This window comes from Phyllobates terribilis, unplaced genomic scaffold, assembly GCF_046119375.1.
Source record: "Phyllobates terribilis strain yellow unplaced genomic scaffold, ASM4611937v1 Scaffold_659__1_contigs__length_869699, whole genome shotgun sequence".
Classification (NCBI taxonomy): Eukaryota; Metazoa; Chordata; class Amphibia; order Anura; family Dendrobatidae; genus Phyllobates; species Phyllobates terribilis.
Genome location: NW_027363419.1, coordinates 354226 through 376094, shown reverse-complemented (window position 1 = coordinate 376094; position 21869 = coordinate 354226). Strand labels below are relative to the sequence as shown.

Sequence of the window (21869 nt, the reverse complement as noted above, 5' to 3'; positions counted from 1 at the left end):
TCGCAGGTTAACAGCAGCTCAGATTAGAGACCAGGTCAATGCCACACAGAGTTCTAGCAGCAGACACATCTCTACAACAACTGTTAAGAGGAGACTTTGTGCAGCAGGCCTTCATGGTAAAATAGCTGCTAGGAAACCACTGCTAAGGACAGGCAACAAGCAGAAGAGACTTGTTTGGGCTAAAGAACAAAAGGAATGTACATTAGACCAGTGGAAATCTGAGCTTTGGTTTGATGAGTCCAAATTTGAGATCTTTGGTTCCAACCACCATGTCTTTGTGCGACGCAGAAAAGGTGAACGGATGGACTCTACATGCCTGGTTCCCACCGTGAAGCATGGAGGAGGAGGTGTGATGGTGTGGGGGTGCTTTGCTGGTGACACTGTTGGGGATTTATTCAAAATTGAAGGCATACTGAACCAGCATGGCTACCACAGCATCTTGCAACGGCATGCTATTCCATCAGGTTTGCGTTTAGTTGGACCATCATTTATTTTTTAACAGGACAATGACCCCAAACACACCTCTAGGCTGTGTAAGGGCTATTTGACCAAGAGGGAGAGTGATGGGGTGCTACGCCAAATGATCTGGCCTTTACAGTCACCAGACCTGAACCCAATCGAGACGGTTTGGGGTGAGCTGGACCGCAGAGTGAAGGCAAAAGGGCCAACAAGTGCTAAGCATCTCTGGGAACTCCTTCAAGATTGTTGGAAGACCATTTCCGGTGACTACCTCTTGAAGCTCATCAAGAGAATGCCAAGAGTGTGGAAAGCAGTCATCAAAGCAAAAGGTGGCTATTTTGAAGAACCTAGAATATAAGACATATTTTCAGTTGTTTCACACTTTTTTGTTAAGTATATAATTCTACATGTGTTAATTCATAGTTTTGATGCCTTCAGTGTGAATGTACAATTTTCATAGTCATGAAAATACAGAAAAATCTTTAAATGAGAAGGTGTGTCCAAACTTTTTTGTCTGTACTGTATGTGTAATACATACTCCTGGCCAGGGTCCATCTTGTGGGCATCACCTCGCTCCATACACTTGCATAGAGCAAGGCCGTGCTATGACAGAGGTTGTGGTCATCTAGAGGGTGTGGCCTCGCTCCATACACTTGCATAGAGCAAGGCCGTGCTACGACAGTGGTTGTGGTCATCTAGAGGGTGTGGCCTCGCTCCATACACTTGCATAGAGCAAGGCCATGCTACGACAGTGGTTGTGGTCATCTAGAGCAGGGGTCCTAAAACTACGGCCCGCGGGCCACATGCGGCCCGCGGAGGACTTTTATCCGGCCCGCCGGGCTATGGGCGGAGGAGAGGGGAGCCGTGTCAGCGCCCACCCTTCTCCCCCGCTTGCTCAGGGCCCCGGCAGGCGGATACTTACCTGTCCCCATGCCTCTGCAGATCTGCTGTCTTCCTGCTCTGCGCTTCCTGTGACGTCTCAGGTCAGAGGGTGCGGTGACGTCTTTACACCGCGCCCTCCCGAGTGTCGTCACAGGCAGCGCAGAGCGGGCTGCCGCCGCCGCGACGCTGGAGTCCAGACCAGAGTAGAGCAGCGGTAGCAAGTGAGAAGTGAGGTGAGTATTGGATTTTTTTTTTTTTATGTATGGAGGCATAGGTCATTATATGGAGGGGTGACATCCTGCAAGGGGTATAATATGGGGGGGGTGACATCCTGCATGGGGCATCATATGGGGGGTGATATCCTGCATGGGGCATTATATGGGGGGGGGGTGACATGCTGCATGTGGCATTATATGGGGGGGTGACATGCTGCATGGGGCATTATATGGGGGGGTGACATGCTGCATGGTGCATTATATGGGGGGGTGACATGCTGCATGGGGCATTATATGGGGGGGTGACATGCTGCATGGGGCATTATATGGGGGGGTGACATGCTGCATGGGGCATTATATGGGGGGGTGACATGCTGCATGGGGCATTATATGGGGGGGTGACATGCTGCATGGGGCATTATACGGGGGTGTGTGACATGCTGCATGGGGCATTATAAAGACAGGGGAGTGATATCCTGCATGGGGCATTATATGGGGGGTGACATCCTGCATGGGGCATTATATGGGGGGTGACATCCTGCATGGGGCCTTATATGGGGGGTGACATCCTGCATGGGGCATTATATGGGGGGTGACATCCTGCATGGGGCTTTATATGGGGGGGAAAGGGACATCCTGCATGGGGCATTATATGGGGGGAAAGGGACATCCTGCATGGGCATAATATGGGGGGAAAGGGACATCCTGCATGGGGCATAATATGGGGGGAGGTGACATGCTGCATGGAGCATAATATGGGGGGGTGACATGCTGCATGGGGCATAATATGGGGGGGTGACATGCTGCATGGGGCATTATATGGGGGGGGTGACATGCTGCATGGGGCATTATATGGGGGGTGGCATCCAGCATGGGGCATTATAAGGGGGGAACAGCCTGCATGGGGCATTATAAGGGGTGGAACAGCCTGCATATTGCATTATAAGGGGGAAACAGCCTGCCTATTGGGAACATTTACCTGCCCATTGAGGACCTATGCTGCCTATTGGGGATATTTACCTGCCTATTGGGGATATTTACCTGCCTATTGGGGACATTTACCTGCCTATTGGGGACCTATGCTGCCTATTGGGTACATTTACCTGCCTATTGGGGACCTATGGTGCCTATTGGGTACATTTACCTGCCTATTGAGGACCTATGCTGCCTATTGGGGATATTTATCTGCCTATTGGGGATATTTACCTGCCTATTGAGGACCTATGCTGCCTATTGGGGATATTTACCTGCCTATTGGGGATATTTACCTGCCTATTGGGGATATTTACCTGCCTATTGAGGACTTATGCTGCCTATTGGGGATATTTACCTGCCTATTGGGGATATTTACCTGCCTATTGAGGACCAATGCTGCCTATTGGGGATATTTACCTGCCTATTGGGGATATTTACCTGCCTATTGGGGACCTATGCTGCCTATTGGGGATATTTACCTGCCTATTGAGGACATATGCTGCCTATTGGGTACAGTTACCTACCTATTGAAATACCGGTTGATTTAACTTTACTTGTTCTTCATTTTAAATATTGTATTTGTTCCTGTATTGTTTTTTTTACTACAATATAAGATATGTGCAGTGTGCATAGGAATGTGTTTATAGTTTTTTTTAAAAACAATATTCCGGCCCTCCAATGGTCTGAGGGACCGTGAACTGGCCCCCTGTTTAAAAGTTTGAGGACCCCTGATCTAGAGGGTGTGGCCTCGCTCCATACACTTGCATAGAGCAAGGCCGTGCTATGACAGTGGTTGTGGTCATCTAGAGGGTGTGGCCTCGCTCCATACACTTGCATAGAACAAGGCCGTGCTACGACAGTGGTTGTGGTCATCTAGAGGGTGTGGCCTCGCTCCATACACTTGCATAGAGCGAGTCCGTGCTACGACAGTGGTTGTGGTCATCTAGAGGGTGTGGCCTCGCTCCATACACTTGCATAGAGCAAGGCCGTGCTATGACAGTGGTTGTGGTCATCTAGAGGGTGTGGCCTCGCTCCATACACTTGCATAGAGCAAGGCCATGCTACGACAGTGGTTGTGGTCATCTAGAGGGCGTGGCCTCGCTCCATACAATTGTATGGAAGTGAGGCCACGCCCACTGGCCAGGCCATAGCCATGAGTATATATAACACATGCGTACCCTCCTTTGCTGCCATATAAGGTGTCACCATGACTTCAGGCAAAATTTATGTGTCCTGATATAGTGTAAAGGGTACACGTTGATTATAGAGGTTTTTTTTTCCCCCAGAGTAATTTAGGTGGCCCCCTTCTCTTGTTACCTATGACCTTTTGTGCTGGAAGGTGAAATAGTACCTATAGAAATAGTACCTACAGCATAGCACTTTAGTTGGGCTAAACTGTACAGCATAGTAATTTAATGGTGATAACATTGGGCATTAGTCCATTATTTTAAATTTGGCTGCTTGGAGTTGACCCTTCAAAGCTAAATAGGTAGTTTGTATTCTGTCTTTTTATGGGGTGTTATGTTTGTATGTTTTAAGACTTGTATCAATAAAATTATGCTTTTTTTACCCTCCGGTCGTGGCTCAGAAACCAGCGAATCCCCACAGCGCACAGTACGGACTATGGGGGGTGCATTATACTATATGGAGGACTATGAATAACAAAATAAAAAATGAATTTGGCACTCCAAGTATATGTGAAAATAATGTGTTTCTTATACAGGTTCCTCTGTGTGCATAAATTAACATTTCGACCTATATCTGGCCTTCTTCAGTACAATCTGGAGTTCAGCAACATGTCTATGTGGGATGGAAACATATGACCAGGGAGACAAGATGCGCTGTATGCAGATGGTGTTAAAGGGCGCAGGAGTATCGCACAAAAGTGTTTGGCGATGGCGCTCACTGACATATTAATAGCAATAGATTCACTAGGTACATTTTAGGAAAAAATGCACCTGCACCATATTATGGCCCAAAAATGGGGGTGAATGTTTAATTCCACTCCAAATAATCAATGTATAGCAATCAGACAAATAGGAATTTTTGGCAAAAAAGTTAAACACTTTATTAGACGATCATATAAAATACACACACATGATTAATAAAGGATGACAACCACACACCCATAACTGAGTGACATATGCATGAAATATCATTAATGTAAACCATATACAGTGCTCAAAAGTTTACATCACTCGGCAGAATTTTTCCTTTCTTGGCCTTGTTTCAGAGAATATGAATGATAACAAAAAACTTTTTCTCTACTCATGATTATTGGTTGGGTGAAGCCATTTATTGTCAAACTACTGTGATTTTTCTTTTTAAATCTTAATGACAACCAAAAACATCCAAATGACCCTGATCAAAAGTTCACATACCCCAGTTCTTAATACCGTGTATTGCCCCCTCTAACATCAATGACAGCTTGAAGTCTTTTGTGGTAGTTGTTGATGAGGTTCTTTTTTTTCTCAGATGGTAAAAAGCCTCCAGTTCCTGTAAATTCCTGGGCTGTCTAGCATGAACTGCGCGCTTGAGATCTCCCCAGAGTGGCTCAATGATATTGAGGTCAGGAGACTGAGATGGCCACTCCAGAACCTTCACTTTGTTTTGCTGTAGACAATGACAGGTCGACTTGGCCTTGTGTTTTGGATCGTTGTCATGTTGGAATTTCCAAGTAGGTCCCATGCGCAGCTTCCAGGCTGATGAGTGCAAATTTGCCTCCAGCTTTTGCTGATAACGTGCTGCATTCATCTTTCCTTCAACTTTTACCAAGTTTCCTGTGCCTTTGTAGCTCACACATCCCCAAGACATCAGCGATCCACCTCTGTGCTTTATTGTAGGAATGGTGTTCTTTTCATCATAGGCCTTGTTGACCTCTCTCCAAATGTAACGTTTATGGTTGTGGCCAAAAAGTTCAATTTTGGTCTCATCACTCCAAATTACCTTGTTCCAGAAGTTTTGAGGCTTCTCGCTGTGCTGTTTGCCGTATTGTAGGCCAGATACTTTGTGGCATTTGCGCAGTAATGGCTTTCTCCTGGCGACTCGACCATGCAGCCTATTCTTCTTCAAGAACCTCCTTATTGTGCATTTTGAAACAGCCACACCGCTAGTTTTCAGAGAGTGCTGAATTTCAGTTGATGTTATTTGTGGGTTTTTCTTTGCATCCTGAACAATTTTCCTGGCAGTTGTGGCCGCAATTTTTGTTGGTCTACCTGACCGTCTACCTACGCTTTTACAGAGCCCCTGATTTTCCATTTGTTAATTAAAATTTGAACGCTGCTGACTGGCATTATCAATTCCTTGGATATCTTTTTGTATCCCTTTCCTGTGTTATACAGTTCAACTACCTTTTCCCGTAGATCCATTGACAATTCTTATGCTTTCCCCATGACTCCAGAAACGTCAGTGGCTGGATGAAAGATGCAAGGGTCTGTCTGGATCCCAGAAACTCACTCAGCTTTTATGCACACACACTGATTATAAGCAAACAAGTCACATGTGAGGATGTTACCTTTAGTAGCCATTCAAACCCATTTGTGTCAAATTCTGTGCATGTTATCAGGCCAAAATCACCAGGGTATGTGAACTTATGATCAGCGTCATTTGGATGTTTTTGGTTGTCATTAAGATTTAGAAAGAGAAAACACAGTAGTCTAACAATAAATGGCTTCACCCAACCAATAACCATGAGTGAAGAAATAGTTTTTTGTTCTCATTCATATTCTCAGAAACAAGGCCAAGAAAGGAAAAATTCTGCCATGGTATGTAAACTTTTGAGCACAACTGTTGGTCTCAATGGAAGAAAGTACAACAATAATTCTGTGGCGGTGAAGATATGTAGTGGGTGTGATCTATAGCATAATTGTAGATATCACTATGGACATATAGATTCCACACCCAGGAACACCCTTAATTGTAGTTATCAATTAGTCATACCCCTAATATTGCACTCTTACCCATATAGAGCCATGTATATTTCTGTATTTGTCACTATAGATATTATCATTAATATGCCATAAATAAGAAACAATCTTAATATCCTTCTAATATCGCATAATGTGGTCTCTCCACTGTGCTGTATACAGTTAATACAATGCTCCTGTGCACCATCTTGTGGCCTTTTTTGAGTATTACGCTCCCACTATGCACAGTGTTCATTTCTCTCAACTATGAATGCTAGACTACTTTTGCAGATCGACCCGGCAGCACGCATGCACATCTGGTTCTTCGTCTCAACCCAGTTTGTGACACGGCCGGTCACGTGACACCAGTGTTGGCAAGCTCCTGGATGTCACCAGTTTGCGCATGCACCAATACACGCCGCGTCCCTCTCCTATTTGCTAGTGCTGCATTGTTATACTCCCTCTTCCTATAATGATGCCACCCCCTGATGAAGACATTGTCAAAATGCGTGTTCTGGTCAGCGCATCGCAAGGGAGCTCCTGCTGTGAACCAAGTATGTGCTAAACTAATTTTTTCCCATCCATCCTGAGTGTATGCTGACTATTTGACCATGCAATATATGGGAATATCTTTACCTTTTACTCCAATCTTGTATACTTGACCATTATTTAGTCACCATACACACTGTATCTTATGATTGCATCATTAATATTATATATGTATTTTTATACATATTTCCTTATATATATTTCTGATGATGGTTACGTTCAATATACTATATTTGTGATTTTCTACTAAGCACAGAGTCTCCTTTACATTTTCATATACACTATTTTTATTTATGATGTTTTCTGTTTTTTGTATGTCCACTACACCTTTCTACTTGATCAATACAGTTAATCTTTTATGACATTTATTTATGACTCGCTATATTGACTTAATTATTGTTTTTTTGTGTCCCTTCTATCCATTGCAAAAAATAGTATACAATTTATTAATTTTACTCACTTATATAGTGCCAGTAATTCCAAAGCGCTTTACAGATATTATCATCACTGTCCCCATTGGGGCTCACAATCTAAACTCTCTATTGGTCTGTCTTTGAAGTGTGGGAGGAAATCAACGCACCCACGGGGAGAATATACAAACTGCTTGCAGATGTTGTCTTTTTAAGATATTTTACAATGCTATTAAGATATTTTATTTTTTAATTTATTAATAGTAATTTTATTTGTTATAAAATCGCTTTGTAGAAACATGTACATTTTACAACACTTGTGTATCATTTTTCCAGCCCACCCTCAATAAACAGGAAAAGGTGGAGAAAGAAAGCAGAAAAGGGAATGGGTTAAAAAAAAACTAGGGAGGGGAGAGGGCAGGAAGATTTGATGACTTTAATAGACTTATTATATACCAGTCAGGCGCATCCTTTTAGCATAAAAACATAAATAATGTGTACGTTAACAAATGTCTATATATGATGTGAACATTGTCTTACTGGTCAGGTCCCATAGAAACATCAAACATGAGGGGTATACCTGCCATAGAAGGAGCCTGTCTGCAGACAGATGCCATTAGCCTGCAGGCAGAGGAGTCATTTGTAGATAAATACTATATTAAACATGTGCAGCAATCTAATTGGAAGAGCGGCTGCAGGGAGAAAATAAAGTTACACTCTCCCTGCAGCCGCTCCCTTCCAGTCATCAGGGCTCGGACAGTGAAGAGTCAGTGATCTCTACACACTGAGTGCTCTGTAATCACATCCACCGCTCCGACATCCATAGAGCAGGATGTCAATGAGAAAGAAGGGAGAGATTACAGCTCGCTCACAGTGTAGTGATCGCTGACTGCTCACTGCCCGGTGCTGCCCCAGAACAGGAAACAAGCGGCTGCAGGGAGAATACAACTTCATTTTTCCCCACTTCCAATTAGATGACCCACATTGTATAAAACAGCTTTTATCTGCAGATTTATATTTTTGCAGAGAGGTTTCTTTTAAGACTCTAAAGTTATAAATCTGTTATACAGCTCGTCCCAATCATATAATGTGAGCAGTTCTGTTCCCATCTCTGTGTATACACTGTGTAATGTGAATGTATTGTGCTCTGTGAACTGTATATGGGGCACAGAGAATGATACTTGCCACATGATGACCAGTAACGGATGATGTAATCCAGTCAATCCAGCAAAAATGATAAAAGGGGAAATGGGGGAGGGTACAAATGTGAAGGAAAGGGAAAAATATGACAAAACACTGCGCTTCTAAGGCTAAGAACTCTCCAGATGCTCCTTGTAGACAAGTCGCTGCCGTCGCTCTCTCCCAACTGTCACCTGAGATACAAATGATAACATTACAGATGTCAGGAGCGACCAGTAACTGCCAATCACCTGCAGTCACATGACCTCCTCACTGCAGCCAGCACATTCCTCTTACATGGGAAACCTTCCAGTAAAGATTTAGCCGCGATTCACCAAGACCGGCCGTTCTCATGTCGGAACGTGCTGGTTTCTGGCCCTTAGTCTGACATTTATTGGTTAGACATTGTGCCTGCATGAGCTCCTGAGTCTGTTTTGGGCATTTGCAGTAACTGGGGCTAATACTGAGGTGATGGAGGTTTCCCTTTTGTCAAAGAATTATAGCAGAGTCTGGAGATTCATTAAATACAAACACTGTGGCCCGATTCATCATTTGTGATTTATTCAAGTCACTTTTCTTTTTTGTTTTGTGGCATTTACTAGTGTTTTTTTCATAAAATTCTTCAATATGGCATACGCGGTCAAGCACTGTCAGGAGGGGGGCTTATTGCAGAAGGGTCAGCAATTATAGACAGGGGCATAACTACAATAGGTGCAGGGGTTGCAATCACATCTGGACTCTAGAGCCTAGAGGGCCCAAAAAGTCCCTTTGGTTTGTATGAAAAGACCAATACTATTAAAGACTTGCAATAATTGGGGGCCCTGTTGGAGCTTTTACATTGGGGCCCATGAGCTTCAAGTTACTCCACTGATTATAGGAAGTATTGAGAAAGTGCAAGTTCAGCGAAGGTTCCTGAGTGAGTTAAAAAAAGGCCGAGCCTTGAGGATCAGTCAGATTGTTTGCAGAGGTAACAGCTCTTATCTAGTGAGAAAGCAGGCGGCAGGGAAGCTCTTAAAGGAAATCTGTGAGGTTGAAGAACACTATTGACCTGCAGATAGATGGTTGATCTGTTTTTGGATTGCTTTACTAATGAATCAGAATTTTTTCTGAAACTCTGAGTGCCGGATTTTTTCTTCTTTGAGAACATGGAGTGTTATCATATTCTGGCACCATATTTTTATAAAGAGTGACGTACATCCTACTTACATATTATAGGTTTCAGGTATATGATGATGACATTGATCACGTTACTGTACTTGGACCGCATGACCCCTCACATGGGGGGGGCACACAATCTGAACTGCCCGGGCCCTGGCCACCCTTAATCCACCCCTGGTAGCTGTGTCTTTCATATAGAAATGTACTGAGTTTTGGCTAAACTTACAGTTAGTTTCTTGCAGTGTGTTGCCAGCACTGTGACCTTGGAGATTGGACGCACCATTCGCTAGTGATGAGCAGCTTTTTTCTTATGCACAATAAAATTGCATTAATTTTATTTATTTATTATACCTTGCTGATATATTCATATTCCACAGCACTTTACATACATTATCATCGATGTCAGTATATCTTTGGAGTGTGGGAGGAAACCGGAGAACCCGGAGGAAACCCACGCAAACACAGGGAGAACATACAAACTCCTTGCAGATGCTGTCCTTGGTGGGATTTGCACGGCCAGTATAGCTCTGGATCGGCGTACACGACAGAGTGTTCAAGTTCCTGCCAATATCCAGCAATTTTGCACAGTCATTGATGAGAGGACCAACATTTCACAACCAACAACCTGATCAACTCTAAGCGAAGGAGATGTGTTTGCACCGCGTGAGGCAAATGGTGGTCACACCAGATACTGATTGGTTTTCTGAGATAATGACTTTTGTGTTTCCATTGGCTGTAAGCCATAATCATCAACATTAACAGAAATCAACACTTGAAATAGATCATTCTGTAATGACTCTATATAATGAGTTTCACTTTTTGTATTGAAGAACTGAAATGAATTAACTTTTTGATGATATTCTAATTTTGTGAAATGCACCTGTATATAAGAAGGAAGGATCCTGCTATAATTGAACTTTTGATATATTTTTTCTCATTTTACATACAGTTTAAATAATTTAATATTTTGATAAACTAGACTTTTTTTGGACACGACAATACTAAGTAAATGTTTTTTTTATTTCAACTTTGTATTTTCTTAATTTTTAAATAGGGAAAAGAGGCATCTAAATGGTTGACGACAACGATCGGAGCTAGCTCCAGCCAAAGCTGTCAGAGAAAGATGCCGGCTCTGTATCGCATACTGGGCATCTGCCACTTATGAAGGGCTCTCAGCTCCTCACCATTGCAGCCTATGGCTATGTGCCCACGATGCAGATTTGGTGCGTTTTTTGTGTGTTTTTTTTTTCCGTGTGGAAATGTAGCTGAAGCACATTGCACATCTCAGGATTTTTTCTGCTCGGATTTTAGGTGTGGAAAAAAACGCAGCATGTCCATTCTTTATGCGTTTCAGCATGCGGATTTGCCTATACAATGCATTTGAAAAACGCATGGCAAATCCGCAAGTAAAAATGCTTCAAAAGCGCGTGTAAAATCAGCATGCGTTTTTACTGCCAAGGACATGCAGAAATGCTGCGGAAAATTTCAGCTTCATTTCTGCACCGTGGGCACATAGCCTATCACTGGGCTCTGAGGTTTAGTTGGTGCAGAAAGGGGCAGCAGCAGAAACCCACAATAACAAACATCAAGAGCAGCGGCAGAGAGTCACCACTGGACCTGTGGAGGGTGAGTAGAGCGCATTTTGCTTGTTTTTTAAATAAACTGCAGCTGGGGAATAGAGGTCTTCCAAATCTGGAATACCCATTTAACCTCTGGAAGCCTCGGGGGTAAACAAATAATTCTCAGAAAATCCTTTTCACCAAAAGTCCTGGCAGCACCCCAGGCAAAAACTATAGTACCCCATTATAATAGTCCGCCCGGCACCACTGGGCTCTGTCCTGCGTCGTATCTCTCAGGCTTTGGCTATAAACAGAAATGACAAAACTATGTCTTTTTTGGAAGCGGAAAATCCAATGAGATTTTCCGGAGGAATTTGCGTTGCTTTTTCTGTTTGTTTTGGGGTTGTTTTCTTGAAGCGTTATTGAAGTATTTTCTCCTTATGGTCTTTTGCAGCCTGTGACAGTGTCGAGTTTGGAGAAGATTCCATGAGAATCCGCCTCACAGAAGTGACGTTAATTATTATTATTTTTTATTTTGTGCAGTGAGGTTTTTAATGTTTAGTCAGAAAAACTCTCAAAATAATTCACAATATGAACAGCCGTGTGGATATTCCACAGCAATGAATATGAGGAGTAGTCAGAGTATCTGAAGCAGTTTTTTACGTGGATTTTGGAGTGGATCTGACACAATATCCATGTAGAAAACTGTGTGTGAACTTCGCTCAAGGTAGATAATAAAGAGGTTGTCTCCACGTTGATCTTCAGCACCCCGATCCCCATCCTCCCGACTTCTGGTTGCCGGGTGGCTGATGCTGTCCTGCTTGATTGACAGGTCAGACATGTGGCAATGTAGCATTGCTGAACCCAAATGGTGCGCCCTCCGATGCTGACACATGAGGCATCTTTACCGCTGCAGCCCCGGAGAGTGCAGGGTACTAAATCCGGGCAGCCTCAAATCAGTGTGTACAAGCTCTATAGAAAACAGCTTGTAAGCGCTGCACTCCTAGCACAGCAGTGGCCGGTAACCTAGGCAACGAGCAGTAAACAAAACTAAAATTCCTCCTCTCCTTGAGAATGAAAAGGATTTTTTAAAAACAAGTAAATCACAAAGCTGCTGCTTTTTATAAACAATTCTTCCCATTGATGAGGTCACTTTTATTGGGCGGCTACTACTAGAGAACAAATGGCGTTTCCACCTGTCATTGACTCCCTTTACATGTGGTAATTAAGCACCAGCAATAACCCCGCGGGTACAGCACATTACGGCCATATACGGAGATGACACGGCCTCTCTGCTCGCTGCCTTGTTACGGTGCACCCCTCCGCTATGCGCTTGGTATGGTCCCGGGTATAAATGCGCACTGCCCCGCCCCCTGGACGCTGTAGTGGCAGCTGTCGGCTGTGAGGTGCAGCAGTCATGGCTTCTTGGAGGTTTCTCAGCTCGTCCGTCGCGCTGTGCCCCGGAGTGCAGGGACCGTGTGCCGCAGCAGACCATGCGTCAGAGCAATGAGCGCTGGAGGTGGGTATGACAGCCATGGTGGACAGTGGCCGCCTCCTGTGTGTGGTGTGAGGACTGCTGTGTATTACTAGGTGTGAGGCTGGAGTGTGCGGTGTCCCCTGTGAAGGGCATAGGACGGGACAGTGTACGTGACTTTGCAGCAGTGTAGTAATGTGCGCCGCCCATCAGCACGTACTCACTGCTCCAGTGACAGCAGGTGACACCCAGGACTGTGACCTTGTGCACGGGGTCTGCCAAGCCCCTGCACAGGTTACACTTCCACTACTGTACCCTCTGTACAGACTGAATTGTCACACAGCTCTGCTGGCTATTGTCCTCTGTTATCAGCCACTTTCAGGTCACTTTGTTTTTTCTTTGTAGTATTCTTGCTATGATCTGTCCTTTTTGTGTCTTTTCTGTTTAGGTATCCCCACTGATGAGGAGTAGGCGACGGGCCTGGAGAGGAAAGTCCTGAACGCTTTGAAGAAGGGAGAGGTATATGACCTAATGAAGATAATTAAGACTGAAATGTACAACTGGGGACGCTAGAGTGCTACTCCCCTCCATTAGAGTGCTACTCCCCTCCATTAGAGTGCTACTCCCCTCCATTAGAGTGCTACTCCCCTCCATTAGAGTGCTACTCCCCTCCATTAGAGTGCTACTCCCCTCCATTAGAGTGCTACTCCCCTCCATTAGAGTGCTACTCCCCTCCATTAGAGTGCGTCTAGGACCAGGCTGAGCCATGTTCACACACTTATATCTTACTCCTTGTGTTTACTGTTTGTTTTTGTTTTTTTTACAATTTTCTTGTATTGTGCCAAGTAGTGGACAAACCCTCCTTACTATATCCCTCAGTGTAAAATGGAAACAAACTCCCCTCCTGTGCGGGTGCCATTCTAGCAATGTGAGTGCTGGGTCTCCCTGGTCTCCCATGATATTTGTATACCGTGTGAGTGCTGCAGCCAGTCTGCTGCTAATGGGCCACTGTTCTCACACTTTCCTCTGATGTCCAAAGTTCATCTCCAGGAAGTGTGAGCGAAGCAGCCTGTTAGCGGCTGCTGATTATTCCATATGGGACCGGGAGACCTATTGCTGACACTGTTGGAACGACGCTGGTGTGAAACTGGAGTTTGTTTTATACCGGGTAATACAGCCTTTAAGAAAGGGGTTGTCAAGTCTTTGACAAACCTTTTAATATCCTTGTGTGTTTAGAGGAACAAACATTGGCTTTGCCCACTTCTCAAAGTTGTCTAAGCTGGCTGGGACACACATGTGTCAAGAAACTATTTGCTTTCAGCAACAAAAAGTTGTGCAAAAATGTAGCGAGATTCCAGGTTTTACAGTAGAAACCTGGTGACACTTGATGAGTCTGGGACAAAGTGAAACTGGCTGAAGAGGGGTCCCCGTCTTCAGATGCATCTGTAGGTCTTGTGCTTGTGATGTAAAGTTTGGGTCCTGGTGACATCCCCTATACTTTATTGGTGTAGCTGCTAGTCACACCCCGGTGTATATGGGGCATTATTAGTGACCTGCTAGACAGTCTAGCCACAGGGAACACACATCTGGTCACTTCTGTGTTCTGTAGTCATGCTTCCCAGGTCCTATTTCTTCGCGCTTTTTTATTTAATCCCTTATATAGCGCCTTTAATTCCGAAGCACTTTACCGACATTATCACTGACCCCATTGGGGCTCATAATCTAAATTCTCTATCAGTATGTCTTTGAAGTTTGGGAGTAAATTAGAGGAAACCCACGCAAACACAGGGAGAACATACAAACTCCTTGCAGATGTTGTCCTTGGTGGGATTTGAAGCCAGGACCCTATTACAGAGTGGGGAACTAGGAGAAACTGGATACTTTTTCCAGCGTATAAAACAGGATGGGATATGTAGTCTAGGAATGATGGCCGTATCCACAAATAGGCATGAGAAGAATTTTTTTATTATTATTATTTATTTATTTTACTATGACCTAAAAACTAACAGGCAGGTAGTTGCTAACTGTCTGTCTGTGCCTGGTGTCTGTCTCTGCCAGCACAGAGCGGTCAGACTGCTCCTGCTGGCGATTCAGCGGCTTCCACGGACGTCTTGTCAACAGAGCAGCTTCTTCTCTTCTGCTCTGTTGACAGCCAGCTTCCTTTTCCCAAAGTAAAAATAAAATGGCCCTGGACAACCCATTTAATGATACTTTGGCAGCATCGTTTAATAACTTTGTTCTACCTTGTTTCTCACTGTGAAGGACTCCAAACATCTGTCATGTGGCAACAACTCAAGGGGTAATGCCACCAGATTACTTTTTTTACGTTCTTTCTCATGCACCCTCTCCACAGGTCCTCAGTGCATATGGATGTCATAAAGCAGAATGGGGTGCTAACCATGTACCCATCACTTTAGACATCATAGTGGGGAGGAAGGGTTTCTCCTGCTGTTGACATACTTGGCCTCCATTACATTGATCACTGCTGGCAGGAGTATTATAATAAGTTTGTCCTACGACAGCTTCTTTCCAGACCTTCTTATAAGATGGTGTTCTTGCTTCAACACACGGTAAATAGTGCAGGTCTGAGATTAGGCAATGTACTGTATAGCTGTGCATGGGATATATTGTGCTGATTTCAGTGGATCAACCATGTAAGTACAGCAGTGCCTATCATGAGTTTCAGGCCTTGTTCCAGTTATTCCTTTGTTTCCAGGAGAAGTAAAGCAAATGACCGACCTCTTATACAAATGTGGATTAAGGTCAAAGTCCATAATGAGTCCTTTGCAGGAATCTCTCAGTGTATCTGGATTCATGACAAGACATTGCTAAATTATTTTGTTCAGTGTCTTTAAATAAACATTTGTGTTCTTTACATATACAGGTGCATCTCACAAAATTAGAATATCATCAAAAATTTAATTTATTTCAGTTCTTCAATACAAAAGCTGAAACTGATATTATAGTCATTACAAACATAGTGATCTATTTCAAGTGTTTATTTCTTTTAATGTTGATGATTATGGCTTACAGCCAATGAAAACACAAAACTCATTATCTCAGTAAAGTAGAATAATTAATAAAAAACACCTGCAAAAGCTTCCTAAGCGTTTAAAAGGGTCCCTTAGTCTGTTTCAGTAGGCTCCACAATCATGGGGAAGACAGCTGACTTGACAGATGTCCAGAAGGCAGTCACTGACACAATCCACAAGGAGGATAAGCCACGAAAGGTCATTGCTAAAGAAGCTGGCTGTTCAGAGTGCTGAATCCAAGCATATTAATGGAAAGTTGAGTGGAACAAAAAAGTGTGTAGAAAAAGGTGCACAAGCAATCGGGATAACCGCAGCCTTGAAAGGCTTATTAACAAAAGGCCGTTCAAAAATTTTGGGGAGACTCACAAGGAGTGGACGGCTGCTGGAGTCATTGCTTTAAGAGCCACCACACACAGACGTATCCAGGACATGGGCTACAAGTGTCGCATTCCTTGTGTCAAGCCACTCATGACCAATAGACAACGCCAGAAGCGTCTTACCTGAGCCAAGGAGAAAAAGACCTGGATTGTAGCTCAGTGGTCCAAGGTGGTGTTTTCAGATGAAAGTAAATTTTGCATTTCATTTGGAAATCAAGGTCCCAGAGTCTGAAGGAAGAGTGGAGAGGCCACAATCCAAGCTACTTGAGGTCTAGTGTGGAGTTTCCACAATCAGTGATGGTTTGGGGAGCAATGTCATCTGTTCGTGTAGGGCCACTGTGTTTTATCAAGACCAAGGTCAGCGCAGCCGTCTACCAGGAAACTTTATTGCACTTCATGCTTCCCTCTGCTGATAAGATTTTTGGAGATGGAAATTTCATTCTCCTGCAGGACTTGGTACTTCTGGCAGTGTGGACAGGTGCCAATACCTGGTTTACAAACAGTATCACTATGCTTGATTGGCCAGCAAACTCGCCTGACCTTAACCCCATAGATTCTCTATGGGGTATTGTCAAGAGGAAACATTTTTCAAGCTGTTATAAAGTATTCTAATTTACTGAGATAATGAGTTTTGTGATTTCTTTGGCTGTAAGCCATAATCATCAACATTAACAGAAATCAACACTTGAAATAGATCACTGTTTGTAATGACTCTATATAATGAGTTTCACTTTTTGTATTGAAGAACTGAAATAAATACATTTTTTGATATTCTAATTCAGTGAGATGCACCAGTAAGTGGTATAACACTTACAACTCATTTTGTCTTTTTAAGGATCCTTTTAATGTCCTCAAGCCAAAATCCTATGCAGGAACCAAAGAGAATCCACACATTGTGCCATCAGTCAATAAGCAGAGACTTGTGGGCTGCATATGTAAGTTTCTTTGCTACACGTTTCATTTCAGTGTAAAACTTATAGAAAGGGTGATTAACCCCTGAAAGCTGTACAGATTTGTCATGAGCACATGTCACTTTGGGCTGTGTGCCAGATATGTACACCATGCCAATTAACCCATCAGATACCACAGTCAATCACAACAGCAGCATCTAAGTGGTTAAAAGGGAGAATACTCACTCTTTAACACTATCTGCTCATCGCGATTGTAATCGTGGGTGCCAATAGTTTGCATTGCACCCTGAGGTCATCAGATGACCTCGGGGTACAGTGGCCTGTTGGACCCTCTTTATGGCAGTGTCTAACAGACTGAGTCAGTGAAAATCTAACAGGTCTCATGCACTGTATTGTGAGTACTGCGTGAGTACTGCAGTGTATGGGACCAGGAATTGGTGAGAAATGTTCATGTTCCACAGTGGTACTAGGTTAAAGTAAAAGGATTAAATAAAATGCATGTATTAAATAAAGTATAATTACTCTTAACTTTCCCACAAAGAAAAATCCCCCACCTAGCTCTTGTGGTAAATAAGTTTCAGCTTCTAGAATATGGCGATGCAAAAACAAATTAATGTTTGTAAAATATTGTTTTTAGTGTGCAGAAGTAGCAAAGCATAAAGAGCTAAAACTGGTATCCTTATAATCATACTGAACCAAACAATAAATCATTCTTACTACTAATAGCTTTTACCACACAGTGAACCACATAAAAATATATAAAACCAATAACTGAATTGCTGTTCTTTGTTTTTTTGTTCATCCTGCATCTGTGTAAAAAGTGATCAAAAGAATGTTCTGTATCCCAAAATGGTACTTAAAAAAGGATCAAACTCCTCCTGCAAAAATAAGCTCTCGTACAGCTCTTGGCCAGATAAGTTGTTGCTCTCAGAATGTAGACCAAAATTTTTTTTTTTATAAATCTGACATCGCTGTAAATGTATTGAACAGAATAATAAAGCAGTCTTATCACTTATACCACACGAAAATTGCGTAAAATTTAAAAACTATTTTACTGCTGTTTTTGTTCATTCTGATTCCCAATAATCTGAATAAGGCTCGGTTCACATTTATCCTGTGCTCTCCACTGAGCACTTGCGTCTGGGTTTCAGTGTAAATTCCCCAAAAAATGTGATTCAGATAGAACCCCCAACTGAACCACTTGCTATAATGAGGCAGGTGGTCACTTTGGACTCCATCTGGTCTGTGTTCCACCAAAGTCCCATCAGTTTAGGTGTCTTTTTAGCGCACAAGTGTGGGTGACCACTGTTCTGTGCATGTCTCAAGATGGATACCACCGGAACAGATGCCAAACTGAGTCCAAAGTGTCTCCACCTGCCTCATTATGGAGAGCGGTTGCATTGGGGGGTTTCATCTAAATCACATTTTTGTAGGATTTACACGGAAACTCCAGCGTAAGTGCTTAGTGTAGAACACAATAATATGATCCCAGCCTTCTATTGAAAACAAGGGATGTCCCCCAAAATATTACCAATAAAACACTAACTTAGACCTGAGTGGAGTTTTGTGCAGGATATCTGTCACTGGAAACATAGGGGGTCCCACATTACTGGTAGAACAAAGACTCTTGAAAAGCGACGGATCCCAACCCATCAAATAAAATCCAGTGAAATCTGTGCTTCCAAATTCCCCTCCTTCTGAGCCCCCCTATGCCTAAACCACAGTAAGCGGCCACATGTTTGGCATTATTGTAGCTGGGAGAGTGCACTTAACAATTTACGGGGTGTATGTCTCCATAAGCTCAAGCTGGGCACAATATATGGGGCTACTACACTGTATGGGGGCACAATGTATGGGCATTTAAGTGGCAGATTTGCAATTCTCAAGGGGAAAAAAGCCTGGCGTGTATGTTGCAAAGCAAACTCCTGTGGGCCAAAATAGTTACTGCAGCTGTAGATGAATTCATTGAAAGGTACAATTTCTAAAATGGGGTCATTTTGTGCGTTTTTCTATTGACACCTTCGGGGTTCCGCAAATGTCACCTGCAAAACTTGTGCACCAAATAGCGCTCCTTCCTTCTCAGCCCTGACGTGTGGCCTAACAGTAACTTCTGATGACATATGGGGCATTGCTGCATTTGGGAGAAATTGCTCAATAAATTATGGGGTCCAGTTTCACCTAATAACCCTTGTGTAAATGACAAACTTTCAGCTAATAAAAAATGTACAGTTCTACCACTAAAATGTTAGTTCCATGTCCCCATATCGCAAAATTCTGTGAGGCACCTGTGGGTTCAAAATACTCACTACACCCCTAGATGAATTCCTTAGGCAGTGGAGTTTCCAATATGGGGTCACCGGGGGGGTGTTCTGGCATTTCAGGGGCTTGGCTAATGGAGTCCACAATCTATTAAAACAAAGTCTGCGTTTTAAAAGCCAAGTAGCGCTCCTTCCCATCCGATCCCTCCGTGTGCTCAAATAGCAGTTTACACCCCCATATGGGGTACTACCACGTTTAGATATACTGGTCATACACACATCTAGAATAATGTACAAGACCATAAACTCACAGAAATCCGCTCAAAGGGATTGAATCTAGAAAACTGGTATAAAATACAAAAAAATATACTGTATAATTCCAATGGCCCTGCAATCACTCTTTACCTATTTATAGAAGTCCATATATTCCAGCCGCCTAAGCAATGCCTGTTCAGGTTCAGATAGTTGTGTATATTGTTGTTGAAAGTTCTAAGAGAAAATGCCATTATTTTTTAAAATGGTGGATATTGCAGCAGCATGATGAAGTCTGGCACCAATGTGAATTTTAAAGGACTCAGTTTGTAGTTGTACAATAAATTCAAGCACTGAAACATAACCTTTTATCATTTTCTTTCTTCCAGGTGAAGAAGATAATTCTCAAGTTATCTGGTTCTGGGCCCATGATGGGCAGGTAAATCGCTGCCCACAGTGTGGCTCTCACTACAAGGTTGTCCTTTATGAGCTTCCACACTGAAGAGGACTTGTATTACTATTGACAGCCATATGTTAAAAAGTTAAAAAATCTTTTATTAAATACTTGATATATTGTAATGTGTTTTATTTTCATTAGCATTGGTCGTGCATACAGAACAATACTTAAAAAAGCTAACGTTCTCCCATCCTTTGAATTGGAGTTGACAAAGGTCTGTAAGAATTTGGCAGTTTGGATGGGCAAGATGCGTTCTGTGGTCTGGATCTCCACTCTGACTTCCACTAGTGGCTTCTGCAGGATAAATTATAGGAGTGGTTCGAAACTAATAAGGATTTTAATCCTAAATGTCTTTCTATTGTACTAATCTAATCGCTCTTCTAATTGACTTTAAGAAGTCACTGCTGTTCCCTCTTTAGTTTAACTTTTTTTTTTACCTACTTTGTTTTGATGACATTTTTTGAGAATCCCCAGAATCTCCTGGTTATCTGGGAGCCTTGGCTTGGTCACTGCCGCAGCCCCTGTCTCCACCCTGAAACACGGAGTCATCATTGACATCAGTTTCAGGGGTAGGGTTATTCCCTGCTGTACAGAGCATGTGACGGTTGTCCATTCTGACTCTGTATGAGCTTCCTTGTCACTGTGTAGTACTTTCAATGCACACAGTGTGCTCCCTCGCTAGCCCTAATGGGAAGAGACTAGCCGACAAGAGTGCACTTGGTGTGCATTGTAAGGTGAGGGGACATGCAGAGTACAGCAGGGACTGCCCACCCCCTGAAGCGGATGTCACTGACTCTTCATTTCAGGGTGGAGATAAACTGTTAAATTGTAAATAAAAACTCCCTTTTAGATAAGCTATTAGAATCTTACTACATAAAGATCTTAATGTTGAGGTGAGTCCGAGAAAAGAATCAGCTGACGGTGGAGTCATGTTGTAGATGATAAAAGGGAGTGTTTTCCTATTGAATTTTTAAACGGCTTAACCCTGTCAGCCATGCCAAGTCGTTGCCTTATCCTTAAAGGGATCGAGCCACCATAAAGAATACAGTTAACCAACCAGAAAAGGTGGAAATAATTTAGTTATTTAGTGATTCAAAATTATGCTTCATTCAAAAGATACCAAGCTTTTTTATTTTTTGAATTCTGCTTTCTGGCGCCCCCTGGCGTTGTTCCATTCCGTTTTGGTAGTGGGTGATCAGCTGGTCGCGTTTGCACAGTGCCTGTCATAAGAGCCCCCCCCAAGTCCACACCCGCAGTGTGCACAATGTATTCTGTCACAAGTCTGACAGTCTGCTGTAAGCACAGTGTGTGATTCACCCCCTCCCCCTGCACTCACAGCTCCCCTCCCGGTGAGATGGTTCTGCTTCACAGCCTAAGCGCAGAAGGTGTGTCTCTGCTATTGTGCTTACAAGTCTGTGATGTGAGGAAGAACCATCTCACTGGGAGGGGAGCTGTGAGTGCAGGGGGAGGGGGTGAATCACAGACACTGTGCTTACAGCAGACTGTCAGACTTGTGACAGAATACATTGTGCACACTGCAGTTGGGGGGGCTCTTATGACAGGAACTGCAAACTCGACCAGCTGATCACCCACTACCAGGACATATTGGAATAAAGTCAGGGGGCGCCAGAGAGCAGAATTCAAAAAAATGAAAGCTTGGTATCTTTTGAATGGAGCATAATTTTGAATCACTATAAATTACAAAACCATTTATTTCTCCCTTTTCTGGTTGGTTAACTGTATTCTTTATGGTGGCAGAACCCCTTTACCCCCGAGGGTGGTTTGCACGATAATGACTAGGCAAATTTTTACAATTC

The 21869-nt window shown here is 43.2% G+C and overlaps 1 pseudogene; it reads left to right on the top strand.

The window, feature by feature from the left end:
* Positions 1 to 12410: 12410 nt before the first annotated feature.
* Positions 12411 to 20174, top strand: LOC141235419 (cytochrome c oxidase subunit 5B, mitochondrial-like; annotated as a pseudogene).
* Positions 20175 to 21869: the final 1695 nt, after the last annotated feature.